This window comes from Chiloscyllium plagiosum, chromosome 4 (assembly GCF_004010195.1).
Source record: "Chiloscyllium plagiosum isolate BGI_BamShark_2017 chromosome 4, ASM401019v2, whole genome shotgun sequence".
In the NCBI taxonomy this organism is placed as follows: Eukaryota; Metazoa; Chordata; class Chondrichthyes; order Orectolobiformes; family Hemiscylliidae; genus Chiloscyllium; species Chiloscyllium plagiosum.
In genome coordinates, this window is record NC_057713.1 from 93,956,037 (window position 1) to 93,965,010 (window position 8,974).

An 8,974-nucleotide genomic window follows, 5' to 3' on the forward strand; every position below is an offset into this window, starting at 1 on the left:
TAACAATAATATTACTAGATAACAATAATACCACTAGGTCATCACCTCCCCTCAGTAGCATAAGTTGCAGTAAAATATAATGCAGTATAATATTTAGTATACAGCAATCAGGACTGTAAGTTAGAATAACTGTATAATTATCACAGAATCACAGAACCCCTACATTGAATATAGAGGCCATTCGGCTCATTGAGTCTGAACTAACCCTCCAAAGAGCATCCCACCCAGACCCAGCTCTCCACTCTATCCCTTTAACGTGGCACTTACCGTGGCTAATCCACCTAGCCCGCAATCCCTAGCTGTAACAGGGCAATTTAGCATGGACAATCCACCTAAGCTGCACATCTTTGGACTGCGGGAGGAAACCGGAGCACCCGGCGGAAATCCATGTAGATACAGGGAGAACATGCAAACTCCACAAAATCACCCAAAGCTGGACTCGGATCTACGGCTCTGGTGCTGTGAGGCATCAGTGCTGCATGTACTTTCATCTGAATTGGTAACCACAAAATCTGGCTCCTAATATCTCTTGTTTGATGTTCTTCAAGTGCTGTTTTGGCTCCAAAACAGCATCAGAGGTGTGTGTGCACTTATCTGGTCCCAGAGAGGCCGGATGTGTTTTTGTTTGAAGCATTGACATGTGTTTAAAGAATACTCACACAAGTATGGAGGGTAGACTGATCATGCTGGTAATCGTTACATGACACTGCTGCAGCGCCATTTTGGAGCTGAACGTGTATTTATGAGGTGGAAGGGTAAACCTTCCTCATAGCCTCCAGATCATCACTACACTTAACCATATCCTTAACACTTGCACAAAAGTGGATGCTCAAATTCTAAAATGAAAACAGAAAGTGCTGAATAAGCTCAGAAAATTCAGTAGGAGCTGCGGGGAGAGAAGCAGAGTTAACATTTCGAGTCCAATAACGCTCTTCTTCTGAACTCTTCAACAACTACTTTCTGCTCTTGTCCTGTTATCTGGCCATGGGCAATTCTTGGGTACCTGAAAAAAAGAAAGACATACAGCTGGGATTATGACGAGGACACTAATGGTACATGTTTAAACAGCTAAATATTAGGAATCAGAAGTGATTGTGGAACGTATGAAAAAGAGTTAGGTATGAGCACACCATCATTTCCAATGGTTTCAGTCTCACCACAATCCTTGATGCTTCAATGATGGTTTCCAACACTTTCTTCATCAGGGTGAGAACATGCTACCCTGTTTCACCTCCGCATCCCCTCAGCTCCTGCTGTCTTTTGTTATGCAGCAAACTTATGTTTTATTTTCATTTGTTCTTGAGATGTGGGCTGGGCCAACATTTATTGTCTCCACCTAATTGACCTAACTAAACAATTTTGAAGTTGTTCATTTATAAAGGATGCAAAGTGAAATAAAGTGAACTTGCTTTATACACAATGGGATAAACAGAGATAGCTTTTCTTGCCTTTAGAACCATTTTCTAGTAGTAATGTAAATTGCTTAAAACTTTGTCAAAAGTATAGTGAACTGGTCAAGTTACTGACAAACCATAATTTAATATGATGGAGATATTATACAGAAATATTTCATACAAATATTTCACAAAAATGCATGTTCCTAGACTCTACTTAATAAATAGATGATCTCTTCAGAATGTTCACATTTGAGAGGTTAAAATGACGGTCTAAATAGTTGCCATGTTATTTGAACAGCTTCCAATGTTATCTGGGATTTACGTGCTACTAATCAACTCCCTTCTCAGTCCCTATTCTTTCTGACAATGTACATAGCAAAGTGAGTTCTGATTAAATGTTTGGAATGAAATCACAGCGAGTCTCTTGAATAAACTTTGCTGCCCTTGCACTATTCAAAGGTGTCATATGCTGTTGGCAAATGAAAGTGACAGCGATAGATGTGACTTATCAATCACGCAAAGGGAACAAAAGGGATAGAAAAGCTGTTTGTTGTTTTCACAGAATTTCCATTATATAATTGTATGTACCCTCTATATGTGTACCCCAGAGAAAGGTATTTCAGAAGTACTACAGGCTATTATGTATGATAAATATAAAGTGCAATATATGAATATCCAGAAATTAAGCTAATGGTATAAACTGAAGAGAATGAATGAAAAATGAATACAGACGCTTAATTACAAATCATATCATTCATTTCACACAAGTTCTGTTTTAGTAATAAATGATTTTTCAGGTGATCTAAATAATATAGAAAACATCATTGGAAATGACAAATAAAATATCTGTTAGGTTAGTTCAACAGGTGGTGAGATTGGTGCAGAATGATTCCAGGGTCATATAATTTGATACACCCAACTGGTAAACAGCAGCTGCTTTAAACTACCAATCAAAAGATTGCAAGAAGAGCCACAAGTTGAAAAAGACTTCACCCTATTTTTTTTTAAACATCTCCTGGTATCCTTTATTTGGTTTTGAGTGCTCCTTTCCCGTTCCTGTTCCCTAATCAGATTTCTGTATCTGTCGTAAATTACTATGTCCCCTTCCAAACAGACAATGCCTGTTTTATTAGCTTGTGCAATATTAGAGTGGTGAGTCCAGGATTGAATCTCCACTGCAGATACCTGATTCACATTTCCCTGATCACAGGACATATCTAAAAGCCTGTAACGGTTGGAATACTGATAATTGAAGTCTGGCAGTAGAAATTTCGAGCTGAGTTCTCAAATACCTATGCAGTCTGATAATTGATTCAGTTCCAATGGAATTTTAAATACAGCACTACTGGAAGAATGTTGTTCAGGATGTCTATGAATATTAATAGATCAATGTCAACCAAAACAAGTGGAGGCAGGTCATTTCTACATCCTCTTTAAATTTCATCCCTTGTTCTTCTCACTCATAGAGGTGAACCATTTCACACAATCACTGATTATCTTCTGTGTTTCACCCGAATGACCATTCTTCATGGTGAAACTGGTCTATGCCAACAGTATTAAATGGCTCATAATGAATTGGCAGCAATATTTTCACTGCATCTGGTCTACTTCCGCTAAAGTTCACCAAACAATAGTTATTTTATGAAACTCATTGCCCTATCACATTTTAGCTTTTGCTTGGCTTGACATTTTTAATATTGGCAATATTTTCCAAATCAAGGAAAAATGAAGACTGGCATGGTGAAAGATCAACTGCCAATGGCAGTTTCACACTGCAAGACCAATTTTCCAAACTTAATGTGCAAGTTAAAGAAGTTAATGCTTACAAATTATGCAATGATAGAGGTCAGAATGATTTGTCTGAGTCCTGTTGTCAGCTATAGTCATCACGATTGTACATCTTCCACCACATAGCAACCAGAAGGGACTCTTAGCAGAACCCCTGGATGATTATTCTTCTCCCTGTCCCACTTACTAAGAGCTGAGATCAGTGGTAACATTCCATGTGTTATCATGGTAGCAATACAGTTAATGAATCACAGATATTTCTATTTAACGTTGTGGCACTTCACTGAGTGATGCAATATGTCACTGATCCACTGGGGGATCGGTTACAAAATCATCAGTTACTGCTAAAAAATACAAAATTGATCATCGCCAACAGTATTTGTGTCTTTTGTTAATTATCATGTCCCAAATGTTCAGACTTTCAGCCTTTCCACTTTAAAAATGGACACAAAAGATTGGAAGAAGTGGATTTCCTCTGGTCAACTAACTTCTCTTGAGGATGGAATTCACTCCTTTATATGAAGAAGGAGTAAAATAAATATTCCAGACTGGCATGAATTAATGCCGTTCCCTGAAACTGATCTAAAAAGTATTATCATTAGATTGAATGGATCATTCAAAAAACGACGTCACTACATATTTCAAGCCCTCATGGTGTTAAACAACAACACAGGATTTGTGAATCAACATAGACACCACCGTTATATGGAAAAAGGTTTTGAATTGGTAGAAAGTCATATGATAAAGGGATCATGCTGTTAGTTATTTTTAAGATCAGATTACAGCTGTTTTGCAGGCAGAATTCCATCAAATAACTATTGATATTTAAACAGACATGGTAATTAACAACAATATCTTGTAAGCAGGAGATGCCAAAAGAGTGCAGCATGATGGCTGAGTGGTTAGCACTGCTGTCTCACAGTGCTGGGGACACAGGTTCAATTCCAAATTTGGTTGACTGTGTGGAGTTTGTACATTCTCCCGGTGTCTGTGCAGGTTTCTGCTGGATGCTGTAGTTTCCTCCCACAGTTCAAAGATGTGCAAGTTAGGTGGATTGGCCTGTATTGTCTAGAGCAAGAGATAAGGTAAGGGTCTGCTATTTCTGGGTGGGATACTTTTCAGAGGGTCAGTACAGACTTAATGGGCCAAATGGCCTCTTTCTGCACTATAAGGATTCTATAAGAGAGGAACTACCTCATACTATTGAAACTTGCAGGTTCACCAGAGAACCAACCTCATAGAAATCTGATTACAAGGACCCTCACGGCCAGCAGACGACCCTTCAGTTTCCAAAACCCTAATTTTAAAATCATCTAATAAACTAACAAGGAGAAAGTGAGGACTGCAGATGATGGAGATCAGAGTCGAGAAAGTGGTGCTGGAAAAGCATAGTAGGTCAGGCAGCATCCAAGGAGCAGAAGAATTGATTTTTCAGGCAAAAGCCCTTCATCAGGAATCCTGATGAAGGGCTTTTGTCCGAAACATCGATTCGCCTGCTCCTCGGATGCTGCCTGACCTGCTATGCTTTTCCAGCACACACTCTGGACTAAAAAACCTAACAAGCCTGCTTCGAATGAGATGGGGAATCATAACCTCGAGATTGAGCTGAGCATAACTGATATATTACCTTAATTTGTATCTACTATTTGTGTGATTGAGAAGATGTTGTTGGGACATTGCATTTAATTCAGGGTAAGTGTTTGAGAATCAATTATTTATTTTTAAACTCATGAAAGATTGCTGCTAGAATTATTTGACAGGGTTCCATATTCTAAAGGTAAGAAAACAAACATTTCCTTTCAACGCTAAATGTACTGACAATGGACATTAAAGGGAACCTATAAAATCTGCCTTTGATGTAAGATTGGTGAAAATGAAATGGTGCTCACAGTTATGAATAACATATAGACAAAGAAAAGCAAGAAAGATATGGAGAAATGTACATTTATTTACAGTCTAATATCAAATTGGTTTGCATCAGTCCTTATGAGAAAGGATTCCAGAAGTCATGAATTTCTACACTGGGTGGAATCTTTGCTACCAGAGCTTAGAGCTTAGATGGGCACATAATTAGGCATGGAGTTGGTGGGAGCAAACCCTGCTACAGCTCCACCTCAGTCAGAATTATGTTATGAGTCAACCTTCCTGCTTGACCACCATTAGGGGCCCTTAAGAGGCCAATTAAGAACTATATAAGGGTCACAGCCTGATCGTCTAGGATTACCGACTTGTATCCATGTGATGTACCTGATTGCTGTTATCATGAAAGCAGCCTAGTGGAAAAGGTCATAGTAATCAACACTTGATCATGGGACCATTGGGCAGGGGTGTGCCTGTTGGGACTTCCCTACCCCTCCAAACCTTCCCCACCAGTTGCTTCTGACATCCCATTCCCCATTTCCAACTACTACCAATCCGAGAAACTACATGTCATATCAATTAGCTTTGTTGGGGCCTTCCATCTCTAATTATCCACCAGCCAATGCTGGGTCTTGATTCCAGAGGAAGGCCTACTGGTTACTTCACGTTACCTGATTGGCTTGTAGTTTGGTGGCCTTGCCTGAAAGAAGAAGCACGGGTGTCTTCCTGTCTCTGTAGCCAATAGGCGGGGCCCCCAGCATCTCAAAAAAAGATTCCATTCATCAAAGCTGCAAAGTTGCTTCATTTGAACTTGGTGAAAAAAACAAAATAATCAAGTCCAATATTATAAGTAACCTGCAGTTGTGACTGTCTGACCAGCAAATATTTAAACAAATGCATTGCTGCAGTGAGAATTAACACTTGGTCAGTCAGAGAAATACTGCACAGTCCTGTTAGATCCCAACATCTTTCCCCAGATCCACCTGTTAAGGACACACCAGTAAGGAACATGTCGTAGCAGTACATTTGGGTTCAAAGCAATCAAATGTCACTCAGGAGGAAGCAAACAGGATTATCAGTTGTTATTGGGATCATACCATTGTTGTCATGGCAACAACTGCTGCCCAGTTAAATTTATCAGACCACTATAGCAAGTAATCAGGGAATTGAAGGGAACTTTTCAAAACCCTTTGGCTCTGAAACCTTTTTACACGTAGAATCAGAAAATGAATTGCCATTAGGTGCAACTTGGAGACCCAAGGTCAGGAGAGAAGACAAAACCTAACAAGGAAATTAATCTTGGGGTGGGGAGGCGGGGGAGGTGTGTGGTGGTGGTGTAGGGATTTGAGTGGGAGGGCAGGGCACCTATGGGATTCTATAATCAAACCCATATTCCAAACACCAAAAGAAAATCGTCTGCAGCAAATCGCCTCTGAAATGTAAAAATTTAATTTGTCAACAGGCTTACATCATATCTTCAATCACTGTCCAAGCTGTGGCATTGCACGGGGACAGAGGGCTGGGTACAGCAGCCACACTGAAATGAGAAGACATGGACTGATTAGAGTTCACACTGGGTAGAATTGTCTCAGACAGCTCAGCAATCAGATTATTAACTCTGATACCAGATACTCTGTCTCTTCACTAGGATTAGCATGAAAATTTTGATATGGATCGATAAGCAATCTTTCCTTTATAAAGAATCTCTGCAAGCTCCATTAATCTGTGTGCATGTTTATGTCAAGGAATTAAGACATCTTGATTACTGCTCGTTCCCACCAAACCAGCCCCCCTACCCATTCTTCTTACGAGTCGGGAACAAAATCTCATATAAATTTATTAAATAAACTGCCGGTCTGCTTACTTCAAAGAAAATTGCATCCTGTCTCCCTTTTTTGCCCTTAGCATTCCACCGCTCACGTAAGCCACAGCTGCTAATGGAATCAACTGAAAAGGCAGAAACATATAACACAAGGCGGTTGTGAGACTGTACTGCAGCAGAAAATAAAACCTCTTAAAAAAAAGACTGTTCTGCAGACTCTGTTTTAACAAGGGCCCTGTTTTAAGTGCTCCATCCAAATATTTGGATGGGTTAGAGAAAGAGCTTTATGCAGAAAAAGCACATTTATATAAAACTCATCATGGTTGCTGTTGGTTTATTTTCCTTTTCTTTCAAAGCATTTAATAGCAGCTGCATCATTTTTATTGTGAAAGGGACATTGTAGTCCACAAGACGAAAGGTGCTAACATCATTGCTAATTAATTGTGATTTCTTTGAACACATCAATAATAAATGTACCCAGACTAGCTTAAATGCCCAACAAAAACATCTCAGCAACTCCTCCTCCCTGCCCGACATGAGGAGAGACCTCAGCCGTTCGACAGGCAACTAACCTCAAATTGACAGAACTATGGAGGGCTTTCTTTTGGATATATTTGAGAGTTCAATGCAGTATCACTCAAAAGCACCTAACCTATTGATTTTGTTTATTGCATGGAAAAAATACTGACTGTGAAAGTTCTTTTCAGAAACTTGTGTAAGAGTGGGTAGTTATAATGAATTTACTGCTTAATTCAATCTGAAGTTCATGCAAGGCATAAGTGGAATATCAGACATCAATCATACTTTGTATTTGAATTAGACTTGAAGGCAGATTTCTTAACTGCATATACATTTAATAGTTGTTTTTGATTTATTTTTCTTCTTTATTCCATACAGTTCTCTGGCTGCATTCTTACTGACTTTTAATGCAGAGCTAGCTTGTTTCCTGTGCAATTCATGACTCACTAACAAATTTATATTCTCAGAAGTCACATTTGAAATGTTCATACTGCTGACAGTGCTCAGAGTGCATTCTCCATGATGCAAAAAAAATGCATTTTTCCTTTTTTTCATTCAAGGAATTTGGGTTATTTAAGACATATTCAGGTATCATATTGTAAGTGTTAGGTTGTAAAGTACTTAGCTTGGTGTAAAATAAGCATGCTGCTATTTATAATAGAATATAATGCTGAGTTATTTTTCAAATTTCTTAAAGTTGTAATATTCCTGAAGGAGTACGCATTGGAATTTTTGCTTCATGTAATCTCAGTGCCACTCATGAATGATGCGATGGATGACCTCAAGAAACAGCAGTTTTCTGAATTAATGACCTCAAGAAATATTAGCTTGGAAATTACACTGTGTAATAGTGTTGTACGACACCTAATGGCTGATCATTTGAATGTGTTGTGCAGGTGAGCAGCCGGCCTGTCTGTCAAACCAGAAATATTGTGGGAGTAGTTTCCACAATTTGCCAGAAATGTCTACTATCAAGCAGTCATTCACTTCTGCTAGTACAGCAACTCAGATCAATCCATTATACAGTTGTAAACACTCTTTTGTCCTTTATTTGAATAAATGGGTGAACACCTCAATACTACATGGAATAATTTAATATGAACGCGCTAAGTGATTGTATAATAATATTTCACTCTGTAATTTAGAGAATCGGCACTTAACCTTTAAAAGGTTGTTTCTGATGATAGATTGAAGAAGCCTTCAGCATCATTTTCACGCAGCTTTGTTTTAAGCACACTTGTTGATTTTTACATATGGTGAACATTCGGATCATAATGTAACCAGGTACTAAGTAATAGTTGAACAAATTCTTAAAGTCAACACTCCATGGTGAAAACGTTCTCAAAGTGCTGCTTCACAATATGTGAAATTTAATAAAAATATTAATTAAAAAAGAATTTCAGCATCATGCTTTTCAGCCTATAATGCTAATGTTCCTGATAAGCAATTAGTCTCTGATACTTGATAATCAATAAATAAAATATTGATGTATTACATTATAGACACAGAATTCTGTGCTCCTTATTTCAAACATCACCTCCTGGTTGCTTAACTGAAATAATGTTTCCTATTTCTTCTGTGTCAAATA

General features: G+C 38.5%; 1 long non-coding RNA gene across 1 annotated transcript; it reads right to left on the minus strand.

Annotated features, from left to right (window-relative positions):
* Positions 1–359: 359 nt before the first annotated feature.
* Positions 360–6,980, minus strand: LOC122549587. The gene is made up of 3 exons (XR_006311594.1): positions 6,910–6,980; positions 5,717–5,855; positions 360–1,003 (listed from the first exon to the last, which is right to left on the minus strand). It is a non-coding gene; the product is annotated as an uncharacterized LOC122549587 (long non-coding RNA).
* Between the last annotated feature and the right edge of the window lie 1,994 nt (positions 6,981–8,974).